The sequence below is a fragment of the Scyliorhinus torazame genome, chromosome 24, assembly GCF_047496885.1.
Source record: "Scyliorhinus torazame isolate Kashiwa2021f chromosome 24, sScyTor2.1, whole genome shotgun sequence".
Classification (NCBI taxonomy): domain Eukaryota; kingdom Metazoa; phylum Chordata; class Chondrichthyes; order Carcharhiniformes; family Scyliorhinidae; genus Scyliorhinus; species Scyliorhinus torazame.
Genome location: NC_092730.1, coordinates 34,371,488 through 34,389,893, shown reverse-complemented (window position 1 = coordinate 34,389,893; position 18,406 = coordinate 34,371,488). Strand labels below are relative to the sequence as shown.

At 43.9% G+C, this 18,406-nt stretch overlaps 1 protein-coding gene and 1 non-coding gene across 2 annotated transcripts in view; both read right to left on the bottom strand.

Annotated features, from left to right (window-relative positions):
• The window catches only part of LOC140400001 (histone H2B-like), a 135,700-nt gene that overhangs the window by 65,045 nt on the left and 52,249 nt on the right, over positions 1-18,406 (bottom strand). The window lies entirely within an intron of this gene.
• trnas-cga (transfer RNA serine (anticodon CGA)) lies at positions 3,108-3,188 on the bottom strand. Its single transcript has one exon. It is a non-coding gene; the product is annotated as a tRNA-Ser (tRNA).

The following is an 18,406-nucleotide window of genomic DNA, read 5'->3' as shown; positions in this document are numbered from 1 at the left end:
AAGGAATTGGTAGATGTTGAGTCTGGAGAAGGGGGTGTAGATAGCCTGCGTCACATTGTGATCCAAAAAGACGAGGTGTTGGGTGTCTTAAAAAATATTAAGGGAGATAAGTCCCCAGGGCCGGATGGGATCTACCCCAGAATACTGAAGGAGGCTGGAGAGGAAATTGCTGAGGCCTTGACAGAAATCTTTGGATCCTCGCTGTCTTCAGGGGATGTCCCGGAGGACTGGAGAATAGCCAATGTTGTTCCTCTGTTTAAGAAGGGTAGCAAGGATAATCCCGGGAACTACAGGCCGGTGAGCCTTACGTCAGTGGTAGGGAAATTACTGGAGAGAATTCTTTGAGACAGGATCTACTCCCATTTGGAAGCAAATGGACGTATTAGTGAGAGGCAGCACGGTTTTGTGAAGGGGAGGTCGTGTCTCACTAACTTGATAGAGTTTTTCGAGGAGGTCACTAAGATGATTGATGCAGGTAGGGCAGTAGATGTTGTCTATATGGACTTCAGTAAGGCCTTTGACAAGGTCCCTCATGGTAGACTAGTACAAAAGGTGAAGTCACACGGGATCAGGGGTGAACTGGCAAGGTGGATACAGAACTGGCTAGGCCATAGAAGGCAGAGGGTAGCAATGGAGGGATGCTTTTCTAATTGGAGGGCTGTGACCAGTGGTGTTCCACAGGGATCAGTGCTGGGACCTTTGCTCTTTGTAGTATATATAAATGATTTGGAGGAAAATGTAACTGGTCTGATTAGTAAGTTTGCAGACGACACAAAGGTTGGTGGAATTGCGGATAGCGATGAGGACTGTCTGAGGATACAGCAGGATTTAGATTGTCTGGAGACTTGGGCGGAGAGATGGCAGATGGAGTTTAACCTGGACAAATGTGAGGTAATGCATTTTGGAAGGGCTAATGCAGGTAGGGAATATACAGTGAATGGTAGAACCCTCAAGAGTATTGAAAGTCAAAGAGATCTAGGAGTACAGGTCCACAGATCACTGAAAGGGGCTACACAGGTGGAGAAGGTAGTCAAGAAGGCATACGGCATGCTTGCCTTCATTGGCCGGGGCATTGAGTATAAGAATTGGCAAGTCATGTTGCAGCTGTTTAGAACCTTAGTTAGGCCACACTTGGAGTATAGTGTTCAATTCTGGTCGCCACACTACCAGAAGGATGTGGAGGCTTTAGAGAGGGTGCAGAAGAGATTTACCAGAATGTTGCCTGGTATGGAGGGCATAAGCTATGAGGAGCGATTGAATAAACTCGGTTTGTTCTCACTGGAACGAAGGAGGTTGAGGGGCGACCTGATAGAGGTATACAAAATTATGAGGGGCATAGACAGAGTGGATAGTCAGAGGCTTTTCCCCAGGGTAGAGGGGTTAATTACTAGGGGGCATAGGTTTAAGGTGAGAGGGGCAAGGTTTAGAGTAGATGTACGAGGCAAGTTTTTTACGCAGAGGGTAGTGGGTGCCTGGAACTCTCTACCGGAGGAGGTAGTGGAGGCAGGGACGATAGGGACATTTAAGGGGCATCTTGACAAATATATGAATAGGATGGGATAGAAGGATACGGACCCAGGAAGGGTAGAAGATTGTAGCTTAGTCGGGCAGTAAGGTCGGCACGGGCTTGGAGGGCCGAAGGGCCTGTTCCTGTGCTGTACATTTCTTTGTTCTTTGTACAGTCTTGCACCTTCTTCCCGTGTCTGCGTGAGTTTCCTCCACTGTCCAAAGATGTCCAGTTTAGGTGGATTGGCCATGTTAAATTAGCCCTTAGAGTCCAAACGTTTACGTGGGTATGGGCCGTAGGTTGGGTGCTCCTTCGGATGATCAGTGCAGACTCGATGGGCCGAATGTCCTCCTTCTGCACAAGAAGTATTCTATGATTGCTTAAACAGGGTGAAGATGGCAGCCTCAGGACACAGAGACAAGGTAAGCTCTCAGGCCAGAGTAAGAGCCCTATGTAATGATTCCTAACATTGGAAATAAACTGCATAAATACATTTATTGTGCACTGGTGCCATCTCCTGGCTGAACGGGAGGCGTTCGGCAAAGACTCTTTCATTCATGAGCATTTTAAATTTGGACACTCCTCAAATTCAATAAACAAAATAACCTTCATTTGTGCGCTTCTTTCTTAAAATCCAGCTTCATTCTTTTTCAGTACAAATGTTTTTTGAACACATGAGTTCTCAGTTAGAAACAATAGTAAACAGCTGGGTTATCCGGGCCAGAAAAATGAGACAAGTACATTTCAGTTTACAAACTGTGTTATGGATACACCTAGCACCTAAGTTACTTACAAAATGATGACTAATTCATAAAAGTGATGGTTACAAAGCAGGTTACAAACGGCAGCATCGGGACACAAGGACAAGTTGAGGTCTCAGGCCGGAGTAAGAGTCCTATGTAATGGTACCGTACGGCCTCCCTGAACAGGCGCCGGAATGTGGCTTTTCACAGTAAGTTCATTGAAGCCTACTTGTGACAATAAGCGATTGTTATTACACACAGAACATCAGAAATAAATTGCATAAATAAATGTATTGTGGACTGGTGCCATCTCCTGGATGGTTCCTGACACTTTCAGGAACATTTTTAAATTGGAGTGAAATAGCATAAACATTGTAAGAATGATTAAAAACAGTCTCTCAAGCAAATGCAAAGTGAAGATAAACAATAGTTGGGCCATGGTAAGTCGGCAGTGACGGTATATGGGGAGCATTGCTGCCTTCCCGGCTGTTAACCAGCCTTCAATTTGTTGCGCTGCTTTATTTAGAACTTTCAGTTCGGCTGGTCAGTTTCACAATGAGAGACATTAAAAATTCTGACATATGATGAATTCTGGCAAAAGATGTGACAAAAATAAATTTCACATTGCTTTGTGATCAGACATTTTCACAATTCTGGTTCCTGATGAAGTTAATATGAACGTTACTGAGGTGATGATCTTGTCCTGACAAATAAGAAAATTCAGAGCGAAAGCAGAATAAGAAAAACAGCTTCAGGGCACAAGAAGATTCTAATGTAATGACATTTCATCAGAATACATTGAATGATGACACAGAACTGCATTTTTCGAACAAATGGCTCCAACATGGCCGTTATTTCGCTGCGAGTAGGATTCGAACCTACGCGGGGAAATCTATTGGATTTCGAGTCCAACGCCTTAACCACTCGGCCATCGCAGCTGACAGCTATACAGCCAATTCGTTCTATAGAAAGCATTGTAAAATCAGACACGCGGGATTGCAGTAATGCGATGAACGGTGTCCCAGTCTTTCTTTGAGTAGGGATTGAAACTGCGTGGGGAAAAAACCATTAGATGAACCTTCACAGTATTGAGAATGTTAAGAAGAACGAACTGTTTTGATAACAGGAACACAAGATTATGTCGCTGGACTGGGAATCCAGAGGCCTGAACTCACCTTTCGTGACAAGATTTGATAAATCTGGAATTGAAATTTCGTCTCAGTAATGGCGCAGAAAGGTTCTGCTTCAGACGGACCATGTTTCCACAACTGGGAACACATTTACACAACAGGGAATGATTAGTACAACCACACTGAAGATCTGTCACCGGCAGAGTCACGGTTCCAACAGAGAGAACAGTTACACAGCAGAGAGCTCAGTTACACAGCAGAGAGCACAATTACACAGCAGAGAGATCAGTTACACAGCAGTGTACAGTTACACAGCAGAGAGCTCAGTTACACAGCGGACAGCAGAGAGCACAGTTACACAGCAGAGAGCACAGTTACACAGCAGAGAGCTCAGTTACACAGCAGAGAGGTCAGTTACACAGCAGAGAGCTCAGTTACACAGCAGTGTACAGTTACACAGCAGAGAGCTCAGTTACACAGCAGAGAGCTCAAGTACACAGCAGAGAGCTCAGTTACACAGCAGAGAGGTCAGTTACATAGCAGAGAGCTCAGTTACATAACAGAGAGCACAGTTACACAGCAGAGAGCTCAGTTACACAGCAGAGAGGTCAGTTACACAGCAGAGAGCACAGTTACACAGCAGAGAGCTCAGTTACACAGCAGAGAGCTCAGTTACACAGCAGAGAGGTCAGTTACACAGCCGAGAGCCCAGTTACACAGCCGAGAGCACAGTTACACAGCAGAGAGCACGGTTACACAGCAGAGAGCTCAGTTACACAGCAGAGAGCTCAGTTACACAGCAGAGAGGTCAGTTACACAGCAGAGAGCTCAGTTACACAGCAGAGAGCACAGTTACACAGCAGAGAGCCCAGTTACACCGCAGAGAGCTCAGTTACACAGCAGAGAGGTCAGTTACACAGCAGAGAGCACAGTTACACAGCAGAGAGCACAGTTACACAGCAGAGAGCTCAGTTAAACAGCAGAGACCACAGTTACACAGCAGAGAGCACAGTTACACAGCAGAGAGGTCAGTTACACAGCAGAGAGCACGGTTACACTGCAGAGAGCACGGTTACACAGCAGAGAGCTCAGTTACACAGCAGAGAGCACAGTTACACAGCAGGGTATACATTTACAAACAGCCTCTCTGTGTGCAGCAGAAAACACATTTTCCGAAAAAAAACAGTTTCACCATCTCGGCACCTTTTCTGTGTGGCATTGTGTGTGTGTCCTGATGGTCTCTACCTGCATTTCTGTGTGTCTTTCTCTGTCTGTCACAGCCGTGATGATGTTACGGATTAATCTCACTTTTCCCAAACGGTAATTGTGAATGACAGATACAGAAAGATTTTCACACTGACATTCAGTACCAATGTCTGATAGAGACTGAAACCCACCCTCACATACAGTACCAGACATTGACACATAATGAAGGAATCTTGCTCTCACAACCTGTTCCAGAGACTGAGGTGCAGTGTTCCCTCCACTCGCGAATACTACCTGTGATTTACAGATACAGAACAAATCTCAGTCAGGTGAGTAGCAGAGTTTGATGGGTACGACATGTATTCCACAATCGCCTTCTCTGCGCCAGATAATCAGATGCAATCGACATGCGGTGTCTGTGTTGTTTTAACAAGAGTTTTACACAAGAACCGGAACACATTTACACAATATCAGGGTATAAGACGGAGGAGCAGAAGTAGACCATTCAGCCTATCGAATGTGCTCTGTATTTCAATGAGATCATGCTTGATCTGATATATGACGTGTTATGACCTCATACGGTGGCACGTTGTCACAGTGGCTACCTCACAGCGCCCGCGATCCGGATTCAATTCCAGCCTTTGGTCACTGACTGTGTGGAGTTTGCACTTTTTCTCTGTGTCTATGGGTTTCCTCCGGGTGCTGCGATTTCCTCGCACGTCCAAATGTGTGTGGGTTAGGTGGAATGCCCATGCTAAATTGCCCCTTTGTGTTTATAAAGTTGGGTAGTGCGTTACAGGGATGTGGTTGGGGCATTGGGAATCTTTCAGAGTTCGGTGCAGAGCCGATGGGCCGAATGGACACCTTTTACATTTTAATGATTTCATGATAATCCTCGTGCCCACTTTCCCGGCTTTTCATCTCTAGATTTCATGATTAACCTTTAAAACCAATACTCCAACCAAGCCTCAGGTACCAGTAACTCCTCAATGGGCGTTAATCTTCCGGCTGCCAATCATTTGATTAGTCTGAGGGAAGTCACATCCTGGAAACATCATACATTGATCCAGTTCCAAAATAAATTAAGGTGCTTTAGTGCCTGATAACCATAGGCTGCTTTCCCCGTTGACGGTGAGATCTGACTGATGGTGATTTAACCTCAGGATCACGATACCTCAGGCGAGTGGCAAGGCTGTGAAGGCGGGGTTTTCCTGATTCAGTTCTATTGTAACCGTGTGATCTGAATCTAATTAACCTGGTTCTCACTCTGGTAATATTGTCTCACGCTGAGGCAAACCTCACCGATTGGATAGACGAGTGATCGTTCTTCAGTCTTGTCATGGACGAATCCGAGCTCACTGGGCTAAATCGCTGGCTTTTAAGGCAGGCCAGCAGCACGGTTCAATTCCCGTGCCAGCCTCCCCGAACAGGCGCCGGAATGTGGCGACTAAGGGATTTTCACAGTAACTTCATTGAAGCCTACTCGTGACAATAAGCGATTTTCATTTTTCATTTCATATGAAGGCACTTTCTGGAAAGTTTACCTTTCAACCAGGAATAGTCTCATCGTACCACAATAATTTATCATTAATCTGTTCCAAGTATACTTTCACGACTCGCTGAAAGAATATAATCCCTATTTCCTGGGGAATGAAGCCAGGCAGGTGTAGAAACCTGTAACTGAATGATCAGAAAATGTCCATCGTGAAATGTGTGTTCCGATGATCGACGGATTCCTCGGTGAAGCCGGGAGCGTTTGTTTTTGCTGTCAAATGATGGTTCATTCCAGTCTTTCAGCGGGGGGCTTTCACACTGTGTGGAAATATCTTGGACATGATATTGAAGTGTTTCACATCAGTCCATTCATAAAAGTCCCTGAATGTGATGGGAATTCATTTTACTGAAAAAAACTGCATTCCCAGCATTGAACACGGGGCTGAAGACAAAGAGGCGGATATTGTCCATCAGTTCATGAATGCAAAACGAATTAAGACGTTTCGACGCATGCATTTGTGGGTTGAGGTGGCCGAGTGGTGAAGGCGATGTACTGCTAGTCCATTGCGCTCTGTAACGGCGTTCGAATCCCATCCTCGTCGATTTTTCATACGCTGTTTACTCGGAAGTGGGACTCATGTTTCGATGATGGATCTGCAATCACTGACGTGCAAATCTATTCCAAGTTGTGAGGCCGGATTGCATCGAGCTGTGTTGGAAAAGCGAGAATTCAAAATTCAGTCTTGTTCTGATTGAATGAATTGATCGGGTCGTGAGAGAGGAACCACTTTGATTTGGCTTACTGTCACATGTGCTGAAGTACAGTGAAAAGTATTTTTCTGCTACCAAGGAACATACACATTACATACAGAGTGGGCAAAAAAAGAATAATCGACACAGTGCATTGCCAAATGGTACATCGACAAACAGTGATTGGTCACAGTGCGGAACAAGTAGACAAACAAAGTAAATCCATGAGCAAGAGCAGCATAGGGCGTCGTGAATAGTGTTCTTACAGGGAACAGATCAGTCCGAGGGAGAGTTGTTGAGGAGTCTAGTAGCTGTGGGGAAGAAGCTGTTCCTATGTCTGGATGTGCGGGTCTTCAGACTTCAGTGCCTTCTGCCTGATGAAATCGTCTGTAAAAAGTCAGAACCTGGGTGGGAGGGTTTCTGATAATGTTGTCTGCTGTCCTGCGGCAGCGGGAGTTGTAGGCAGAATCACTGTGCGGGTGGCATGCTTGTGTGATGGGTTGGGCTGAGTTCACCACATTGCAGTTTCTTGCGAAGTTGGACCGAGCAGTTGCCATACCAAGCTATGATGCAGCCCGATAGGATGCTCTCTATGGCGCATCTTTAGAAGTTTGTGAGAGTCGAAGCAGACATGATGAATTTCTTGTCCTTCCTTAGGAGGTAGAAACGATGTTGGGCTTTCTAGATTGTTGCATCAACGTGAGTGGACCAGGACAGACTGTTGGTGATGGCGACCCCCAGAGATTTAAAGCTATCGACCATCTCCACTTCGCACCCATTGATGTAGACGGGTGTGTGTGTTGTGCAACGCTTCATGGCGTCGATGATCAGTTCCTTGGTCTTTCCGATATTTATAAACAGGCTGTTTTAGGTACTGTTATGAGCGAGGCGTTTTCCGAACCCCAAAATGTATCAGAGAGTTCAACCAATCTCTCCCTTTAATGGATTTGCTGCTTTTCCTAGCACATGGCTTTTTCCCTAGATATGGGATTACAATTATGGGCACGTGGGTTTTTAAACACGAAACACTGTTTATTCCATGAATTCAACTGAAGATCTTAAATAAACATTGGATCTCTTACTTCAAAGATAACTCAGAAAATATTGCAACAGTAAATAATTCCTTAAACTGTTCCTTCAAACTTCCAAGAGACTTAACATCTTGAAACAGAATCACATCCGGTTAAAGGCTTTACAATTATCAGTTTAAATCACCCAAATGATCCAGAGATTGTCTTTTATATCAGAGATCCAGCTCCCTGCTAACACAGGCACTCCCAAGCTCTTTTCAAACTTGCAGCTCTCTGGAAACACACAGACACACACAAGCTGCTTTTTAAACTGAAACAAAAATTTGAAAAATGGCTGACCTAAAGCCCAGCTCCACCCACTCTCTGGCATTACTGTTTTCTTAAAGGGACATCGCTCAAACATCCATGTCTTAAAGGAACTCTTCCATGATACCTCCACCCAAGCAAAAAAAAACCTTCAACTTGAAGATGGTTTCATTTTTCACTTTTGCACCATTCACTAAGAAATATACACAGTAAATATACACTTTCGTTTAAAAAAAATAACAACACATGCAAACAGGTATAATAATATAGTCCATTTTTCTTTGTTCTTCTTCCTCCGACCGAAATCCTTCTAGATTGACAGTCTCTTTGAACAAAATCTCTGCACGATCCATCCATTCCTCTACTCCTCGGCATTTCTCTTTAGAATCAGACACTTTAGTTCAATCTGACCACAGAGTCCCTTGCAATTCTCCAATACAGGAACATTGGTGATCACAGCTTTCAGGCAGTCAAATGCCTGTTGAAAGTCCGCAGTCCATTGAATATTTTTACGTTTCTTCTGCAATTCCATCAGTGGAGTAATCACGCCACAAAACGTTTGCACTAAAGTTCGATTAAATCCACTCATTCTAAGAAATCGCATTATTTCCCTTCCTCTTGAGGGTATCAGAAACTCCTCAAGGAAAGTGATTCGGGCTCCTGCAAATTCACTTTCGGCTAGTTTCATTACCAACCCCGCCACCTGAAGTCGATCGAAGAACTCCATACGATGTTTTAAATGTTCTTTCCATATCTGGAAGTTGGAAATAAAAGCAGATTGTTCCACTTTCTCAATGCAATCATTCAAACGTGGGATAGGATAAGAGTCAGTTCTTGTAACTGCATTCACCTTTCTATAGTCCACATACAACCGTTGGGTACCGTCTGGTTTAGGTGCCATCAATATGGGTGAGCTCCATTGGCTGCGACCCACTTCAATTATGCCATTTTTAAGCATACTCTCAATCTCTTTGTTAACCTGTGCCAATTTTAACGGATGAAGTCTATATGGATGTTGTTTGATAGGAACAGCATTTCCTACATCTACATCATGTATAGCCATTTTAATACTACCCAATTTATCACTACAAACTTGCCCATGTGATTTCAATAACTCTTTCTGGTCAGTTCGTTTTTCCTCTGGAAGGTAACTTAACAATTCATACCAATTTTTAAGAACATCCTCATTTTCCAATTTAATTTGAGGTATGTGAAGTTCACAGTCATCTGGATTTGGTTCGTCACTTTGAGTTAGAATCATTAAAATCTCATTTTTCTCTCCTTCCCTTTCAAAGTACCTTTTAAGCATATTCACATGACACACTCGGTGAGTCTTCCTTCTATCTGGTGCTTTTACCACTTAATTCACCTCATTTAATTTCCTTTCAATCTGATACGGCCCACAAAACATAGCTTTTAAAGGCTCCCCTGCCACTGGTAACAACTTTATCCCCACTGGCAAAACTACGAACTTTGGATTTCTTGTCCGCTACCCGTTTCATTCCATTTTGTGCAACTTTCAAATGTTGTCTAGCCAATTCACCTGCTCTATTTAATCGTTTCCTAAAATTTGACACGTAATCCAATAGTGTAACTTCCGATTTCGCACCCACCAATTTTTCCTTAATCAATTTAAGCGGTCCTCTTACCTCATGACCAAAAACTAGTTCAAAAGGACTAAATTTGGTAGACTCATTAGGTGCATCCCTAATTGCAAACAATACGAATGGGATTCATTTATCCCAATCCTCTGGATAATCTTGACAGTACGGCCTCAACATTGGCGTTAATGTCTGTTGCAACCTTTCTGACGCTCTCTGCGATTCTGGATGGGACGCAGTTGATTTAAATTGCTTTATTCCTAAGCTATCCATAACTTCTTTGAATAACTTTGAAGTAAAATTAGTTCCTTGATCGGATTGAATTTCTGGTGGTAATCTATATCTAGTAAAGAATTGAAGTAACTCCTCCACAATCCTTTTAGCTGTAATATTACGTACTGGAATGGCCTCTGGAAACCTAGTAGACACATCCATTACAGTCAAAAGATATTGATTCCCACTTTTTGTTTTAGGAAGAGGTCCTAGACAATGGATTAGGATCCTTGTAAAAGGTTCCTTAAATGCTGGAATGGGTATTAAGGGCGCTGGTTTTGTCACTGCTTGAGAGTTCCCTATCACTTGACATGTGCGACATGATTTACAAAATGTAACTACATCTTAATGTAGTCCAGGCCAATAAAAAAATTCTGTATTTTAGCTGGTGTTTTCCCTATTCCCAAATGACCTCCCACTGGTACCTCATGTGCAACTCGCAACACCTCCTTTCTATACCCTACCGGCAATACTACTTGATGATCTTCTGCCCACTTTTCAGCTGCCTGCATATGTACTGGTCTCCATTTTCTCATCAGGACATCATTTTTACGGTAATAACACACTGGTATACTCTCAGATTCCTCTTCTGTATCTGCTTTCTGATATATCCGTTTTATTTCTACATCATTCTGTTATAACTCCGCCAATTTTCCTGAACTAAAAATATCCGCCTCATCCTCCACCTGTTCCTGTTCTTTTCCAACCATCTGATCAAACATTGTTGGTGATAATTGCACTTCAACTTCATCTTTACTCTTTGATTTCTCCTCTTGCCTTAACCTGTAACTTTGCGACCTTGTTACTACAAAATCCGGACAAATCCCAGGATATTCGTCCTTCAACACTTCAGTTGACTGATTTTCCACTGTCTTATCAACCACAGTAGGCATCACTCCCACCTGCGATGCAGCTACATCATTACCCAAGATAAACTGTATTCCTGGACAAGATAGTTTATCTATTACTCCTACTACCTCTTCACCATTCTTCACTGGACTTTCCAACCTCACCTTATACAAGGGAACGCGACTCCTTTCATCCTGAATTCCACATATCACCACCTTTTCTGGCAACATTCTTCCCAAACTACGTAATTCCTCATCTCTTACCATTAAAGATTGACTAGCCACTGTATCTCTTAACATTGTGACTTCTTCACCTGCTCCTCTTGATACACATAAGTAAATTTTACCCACACAAGTAAATGCTTTAAATACATCTGGCACCTTCTTAACAATTGCTTCTTGAACAGGCTGTACAATTGTTTGCAGCTCCTTCGCGTCCCTTGGGATTTCCTTTACCACTCTTACAAACCCCACCGTCTTATCCTGTTTTACCACATCACCCTTCTCAATGCTTGTCTTCAACCACCAACACTGTGACTTTACATGGCCTAGTTTATTACAGTGAAAACATTTGAAACTTTTCATTTATTTTCCACCCTCCTGGATATCTTTTTCAATCAGAGGTACACTCCCTTTATTGTCTCCCATCATATCACCTTTACCTTTACCACTTGAGTATTTCTCATGTCCCCAGTTTCTATCCCTCATCGGCTGAAACTGATGTCGGAAAACAATCTTTGAATTATGAACTAATTCATAATCATCTGCCATTTCTGCTACTAATCTCGCAGTTTTAACCCCCTGTTCTTCCACATGAGATACAGTTTTAGTGTGAGTCATCCCAAAGTCTGTATAAAAGTCAGATAGAAAGCGCACATTAGTAAGCATTACGCAGGTGAAGGAGACACAGCCTGAGTGAGAGAGATACAGACCGAGTGAGAATTTGGTAATTTGGTGCAGTGAGGTAACCAGGAAAGGTAAGTGGTTCATCTAATTTTGCTGTTTTTCAGTTAAAAGTGCAGTGTAGATTAGTGTCTGATTGGCTGAAGCTGCCCCCACCCTAATTGCTGAGAGGCAGTTATCTGGCAGTCACCTGAGGCCTGTTGAGGGGCACAAAGGTACACATTGTATTCTTCTCTTTGAAGTTTTAGTGTGAGTCATCCTAAAGTCTGTATAAAAGACAGACAGAAAGCGCACATTAGTAAGTATTGCGCTGGTCAAGGAGACACAGCCTGAGTGAGAGAGATACAGACCGAGTGAGAATTTGGTAAGTACTGCTTAACAACTTCCTTACCTTGCAGGTCAGCTGTTAGTTTCGGGAAATCAGTTTCGGGAGCAGGCCTATTGGCTGACTAAATCGGGAAGGATACAAAGGGTGTGGCTGAAGTGCCTATAGAAACAGAGTGCTGGAGGCAAACAGAGTGTATCTGAGTTTGGGTAAGGCTGAGTTCGGGTAAGAGGTGAGTGAGGGCTGTGTTTTTTTGGAGTTTGGTGTTTGGGGTTGAGTTTCAAAAAAAAAAAATCCAATTCATTAAGTAAATTAATTAACGAGTTAAGGGAATTTGGTGCTCATCTTAAGGAGGTGCAGAGAAGCAGACCTGTGAGGGAGTCTCTGGAGCAATTACATCACAGCCAGCAGGTAAGTGATTGGCTTGTGACTGGTAAGTGATTTCTCTCTCTTTGACTTTCTCTTAGCTGTGTAGTGTAGTTCAAATTTAACTTCAGGTTTAAGTCATGGCAGGAGAGCTCAGACCCGTGTCATGCTCCTCTTGTGAGATGTGGCAAGTCAGGGACCCTTCTGGTGTCCCTGACTCCTTCATCTGCAAGAAGTGTGTCCAACTGCAGCTCCTGTTAGACCGCTTGACGGCTCTGGAGCTGCGGATGGACTCACTTTGGAGCATCCGCGATGCTGAGGAAGTTGTGGATAGCACATTCAGTGAGTTGGTCACACCGCAGATTAAAATTACTGAGGCAGATAGGGAATGGGTGACCAACAGACAGGGGAAGAGTAGGAAGGCAGTGCAGGGATCCCCTACGGTCATCTCCCTCCAAAACAGATTTACCGTTTTGGAAACTGTTGGGGGAGATGGCTCACCAGGGGAAGGTGGCAGCAGCCAGGTTCATGGCACCGTGGCTGGCTCTGCTGCACAGAAGGGCGGGAAAAAGAGTGGCAGAGCTATAGTGATAGGGGATTCAATTGTAAGTGGAATAGACAGGCGTTTCTGCGGACGCAAACGAGAATCCAGGTTGGTATGTTGCCTCCCTGGTGCAAGGGTCAAGAATGTCTCGGAGCGGCTGCAGGGCATTCTGGAAGGGGAGGGTGAACAGCCAGCTGTCGTGGTGCATATAGGCACCAACGATATAGGTAAAAAACGGGATGAGGTCCTACAAGCTGAATTTAGGGAGTTAGGAGTTAAACTAAAAAGTAGGACCTCAAAGGTAGTAATCTCAGGATTGCTACCAGTGCCACGTGATAGTCAGAGTAGGAATGACAGGATAGCTAGGATGAATACGTGGCTTGAGAGATGGTGCAAGAGGGAGGGTTTCAAATTCCTGGGACATTGGGACCGGTTCTGGGGGAGGTGGGACCTGTACAAATCGGACGGTCTGCATCTGGGTGGGACCGGAAACAATGTTCTCGGGGGTGTGTTTGCTAGTGCAGTTGGGCAGGGTTTAAACTAATGTGGCAGGGGGATGGGAACCGAATTAGGAAGTCAGTGGGGACAGAAACAAAAGGCAGGAAGGGAGAGTGTGTAAAGCATGACCAGAGAAAGCAGGGCAGAGAGCAAGGAAAGTTTACATTAAACTGCATTTATTTCAATGCAAGGGGCCTGACGGGCAAAGCGAATGAACTCAGGGCATGGATGGGCACATGGGACTGGGATATTATAGCTATGACTGAAACATGGCTAAGGGAGGGGCAGGACTGGCAGCTCAATGTTCCGGGGTACAGATGCTATAGAAAGGATAGAACAGGAGGTAAGAGAGGAGGGGGAGTGGCGTTTTTGATTAGGGAGAACATCACGGCAGTACTTAGAGGGGATATGTCCGAGGGTTCGCCCACTGAGTCTATATGGGTGGAACTGAAAAATAAGAATGGAGAGATCACCTTGGTAGGACTGTACTACAGGCCCCCAAATAGTCAGCGGGAAATTGAGGAGCAAGTATGTAAGGCGATTACAGATAGCTGCAAGAATAATAGGGTGGTAGTAGTAGGGGACTTTAACTTTCCCAACATTGACTGGGGCAGCCATAGCATTAGGGGCTTGGATGGAGGGAAATTCGTTGAGTGTATTCAGGAGGAATTTCTCATTCAGTATGTGGATGGACCGACTAGAGAGGGGGCAAAACTTGACCTCGTCTTGGGAAATAAGGAAGGGCAAGTGACAGAAGTGCTAGTGAGGGATCACTTTGGGACAAGTGACCATAACTCCATTAGTTTTAAGATAGCTATGGAGAATGATAGGTCTGGCCCAAGAGTTAAAATTCTTAATTGGGGCAAGGCCAATTTTGATGGTATCAGGCAGGAACTTGCAGAGGTAGATTGGGGGAGACTGTTGGCAGGCAAAGGGACGGCCGGTGAATGGGAGGCTTTTAAAAATGTGTTAACCAGGGTGCAGGGTACGCACATTCCCTTTAGAGTGAAGGGCAAGGCTGGTAGAAGTAGGGAACCCTGGATGACTCGAGATATTGAGACTCTGGTCAAAAAGAAGAAGGAGGCATATGACGTACATAAGCAACTGGGATCAAGTGGATCCCTTGAAGAGTATAGAGATTGTCGAAATAGAGTTAAGAGGGAAATCAGGAGGGCAAAAAGGGGACATGAAATTGCTTTGGCAAATAATGCAAGGGCGAATCCAAAGAGATTCTACAGATACATAAAGGGGAAAAGAGTAACTAGGGACAGAGTAGGGCCTCTTCCGGATCAACAAGGACATCTATGTGCAGAGCCACAAGAGTTGGGTGAGATCCTGAATGAATATTTCTCATCGGTATTCACGGTGGAGAAAGGCATGGATGTTAGGAAACTAAGGGAAATAAATAGTGATGTCTTGAGAAGTGTGCATATTACTTAGGAGGATGTGCTGGAAGTCTTAAAGCGCATTAAGGTAGATAAATCCCCGGGACCTGATGAAATGTATCCCAGGATGTTGTGGGAGGCTAGGGAGGAAATTGCGGGTCCCCTAACAGAGATATTTGAATCATCGGCAGCCACAGGTGAGGTGCCTGAAGATTGGAGAGTGGCGAATGTTGTGCCCTTGTTTAAGAAGGGCAGCAGGGAAAAGCCTGGGAACTACAGACCGGAGAGCCTAACGTCTGTGGTAGGTAAGTTGCTAGAAGGTATTCTGAGAGACAGGATCTACAAGCATTTAGAGAGGCAAGGACTGATTCGGGGCAGTCAGCATGGCTTTGTGCGTGGAAAATCATGTCTCACAAATTTGATTGAGTTTTTTGAGGGGGTGACCAAGAAGGTAGATGAGGGCAGTGCAGTAGACGTTGTCTACATGGACTTTAGCAAAGCCTTTGACAAGGTACCGCATGGTAGGTTGTTGCCGGGACTTGATGGTTTGAGTTATAAGGAGAGGCTGGATAGACTGGGACTTTTTTCCCTGGAGCGTAGGAGGCTTAGGGGTGATCTTATCGAGGTCTATAAAATAATGAGGGGCATAGATAAGGTAGATAGTCAACATATTTTCCCAAAGGTAGGGGAGTCTAAAACTAGAGGGCATAGGTTTAAGGAGAGAGGGGAGAGATTCAGAAGGGCCCAGAGGGGCAATTTCTTCACTCAGAGGGTAGTGAATGTCTGGAATGGGCTGCCAGAGGTAGTAGTAGAGGCGGGTACAATTGTGTCTTTTAAAAAGCATTTTGATAGTTACATGAGTAAGATGGGTATAGAGGGTTATGGGCCAAGTGGGGGAACTGGGACTAGCTTAATGGTAAAAACTGGGCGGCATGGACTGGTTGGGCCGAAGGGCCTGTTTCCATGCTGTACACTTCTATGATTCTATGAGTTCACACTACATCAGGAAATGAATTTTTAAACTCCTCCAAAAGTATAATTTTCTGAGAACTTCATACATTTGGTCTATTTTCAAAGCCCTTATCCACCTATCAAAATTACTCTGTTTCAGCCTTTCAAACTCCATGTATGTTTGACCAAATTCTTTCCTTAAATTTCTAAACCTTAGTCTGTAAGCTTCAGGCACTCGCTCAGATGCACTTAAGATGGGTTTCTTCACCTGCTCATACGTTCCAGATACCACCTCCGGTCGTGATACAAACACTTCACTAGCTCTACCTACCAGCTTTGTTTGAATCAGTAACGCCCACATGTCCTGTGGCCATTTCATTTGTTTAGCTACCTTCTGAAATGAAATGAAAAAGGCTTCCACTTCCTTCTCGTCAAACCGTGGCAATGCTTGGACATATTTAAATAGATTCCCACCAAGCCTTCGACTAGGACGCGCTTTCTCACTATCCTCATCACTATCATCCAACTGTACGTTTCCCTTTACGTCTGCCAATTTTAACTGATTGTCATGTTTCATGGCCATTTTCTGAAGTTCAAACTCGCTCTCTTTATCTTTTTCCCTAATCTGTGTTTCCCTTTCTTTTTCTTTTTTTCTGCTAGGACTATTCTTTCTTTTCTCCTTTCTGCTCTCTCCTTTTCTTTTTCCTCTCTCTCTTTCTTTTTCCTCTCTCTCCCTCTCGTATTCAAGCCGCTTTAATTCTTTCTCACGTTCCATTTGTTTAATTTGCAACTGAATTTTTGCCATTTCCAATGAGTCAAACTCTATCGCATGCAACTTTAAATGCTTAACCACCGCCATAATTACTTCATCTTTTCGCATTTTGTCAGGTAAGGTTAACTGCAATGTTCTTGCCAAATCTAACAGTCTGCTTTTCGTTTCTGCCCGTAAAGTACTACGTGTGACATTCTCCACCCCCAAAAACATCTGAGCCTCTGAAAGAGACATTGTTCACAACACTCTCCCCACGTAAACTAAAATACCACACCGGAAAAGCAACAATCCTTCACTGTCTTTAAGTTCACAAAAGCCAATCCAATAGATAGACTTTTATCCCGGATGAGCCCCCAATTTTTATGGGTGAGGCGTTTTCAGAACCCCAAAATGTATCATGGAGTTCAACCAACCTCTCCCTTTAATGGATTTGTTGCTTTTCCTAGCACACGGCTTTTTCCCGAGGTGTATTGTTATTATACAATTATGGACACGTGGGCTTTTAAACACAAAACACTGTTTATTCCATGAACTCAACTTCACATCTTAAATAAACATAGGATCTCTTAACACCCCTTACTTCAAAGATAACTCAGAAAATATTGCAACAGTAAATAATTCCTTAAAATGTTCCTTCAAACTTCCAAGAGACTTAACATCTTTAAACAGAATCACATCAGGTTAAAGGTTTTATAATTATCAGTTTAAATCACCCAAATGATCCAGAGATGGTCTTTTATGCCAGAGATCCAGCTCCCTGCAAACGAAGACACTCCCAATCTCTTTTCAAACTTGCAGCTCTCTGGAAACACACAGACACACACAAGGTGCTTTTTAAACTGAAAGTAAAAATTTGCAAAATGGCTGACCTAAAGCCGAGCTCCACCCACTCTCTGACCTCACTGTTTTCTTAAATGTACATTGCTTAAACAGCTAGGTCTTAAAGGTACAATCACATGACAGTGCACTATGCAACCATGTGATTTATCTACGTCCTGTATCTGATTCGTCATTGTTTGCGATACGACTTACCGCAGTGGTATCATCCACAAACTTATCGATTGAGTTGGAGCTAAATCCTGCCACACAGGATATGCCTGCATATTCAGCGGGTCCGTCCATGACAAGACTGAAGAACGATCACTCGTCTATCCAATCAGTGAGGTTTGCCTCACTGTGAGACAAGATTAGCAGAAGGAAAACCAAATTAATTAGATTCAGATCACACGGTTATACTAGACCTTTAACATGAAAACCCCGCCATCTCACAATTCCCGTTCCAGCCTCCCCGAACCGGAGCCGGGATGTGGCGACTCGGGGCTTTTCACAGAACCTCGATTGAAGCCTACTTGTGACAATAAGAGATTATTAGTATTATTATTATTGCTCCTCGCCTGAGGTATGGTGATCCTCAGGTTAAATCACCACCAGTCAGATCTTACCCTCAAAGGGCCTATGGTCATCAGGGACTAGAGTGACTTAATTTACTTTAGAACTGGATCAATGTATGACATTTCCAGGATGTGACTTCACTCAAGACTGGCCAAATGACTGACAGCCGGGACATTAACGACCATTGAGGAGTTACCGCTACCTGAGGCTTGGTGGGATTGCTGGTTTTAAAGGTTCATCATGAAATCTAGAGATAAAAAGCCGGGAAAGTGGACATGAGTATTATCATGAGATCATTAAAATGTAAAAGGAGGCCATTCTGCCAATGGACTCTGCAACGATATTCTGAAAGAGCCTCTGTGTCCCCACCACATCCCTGTA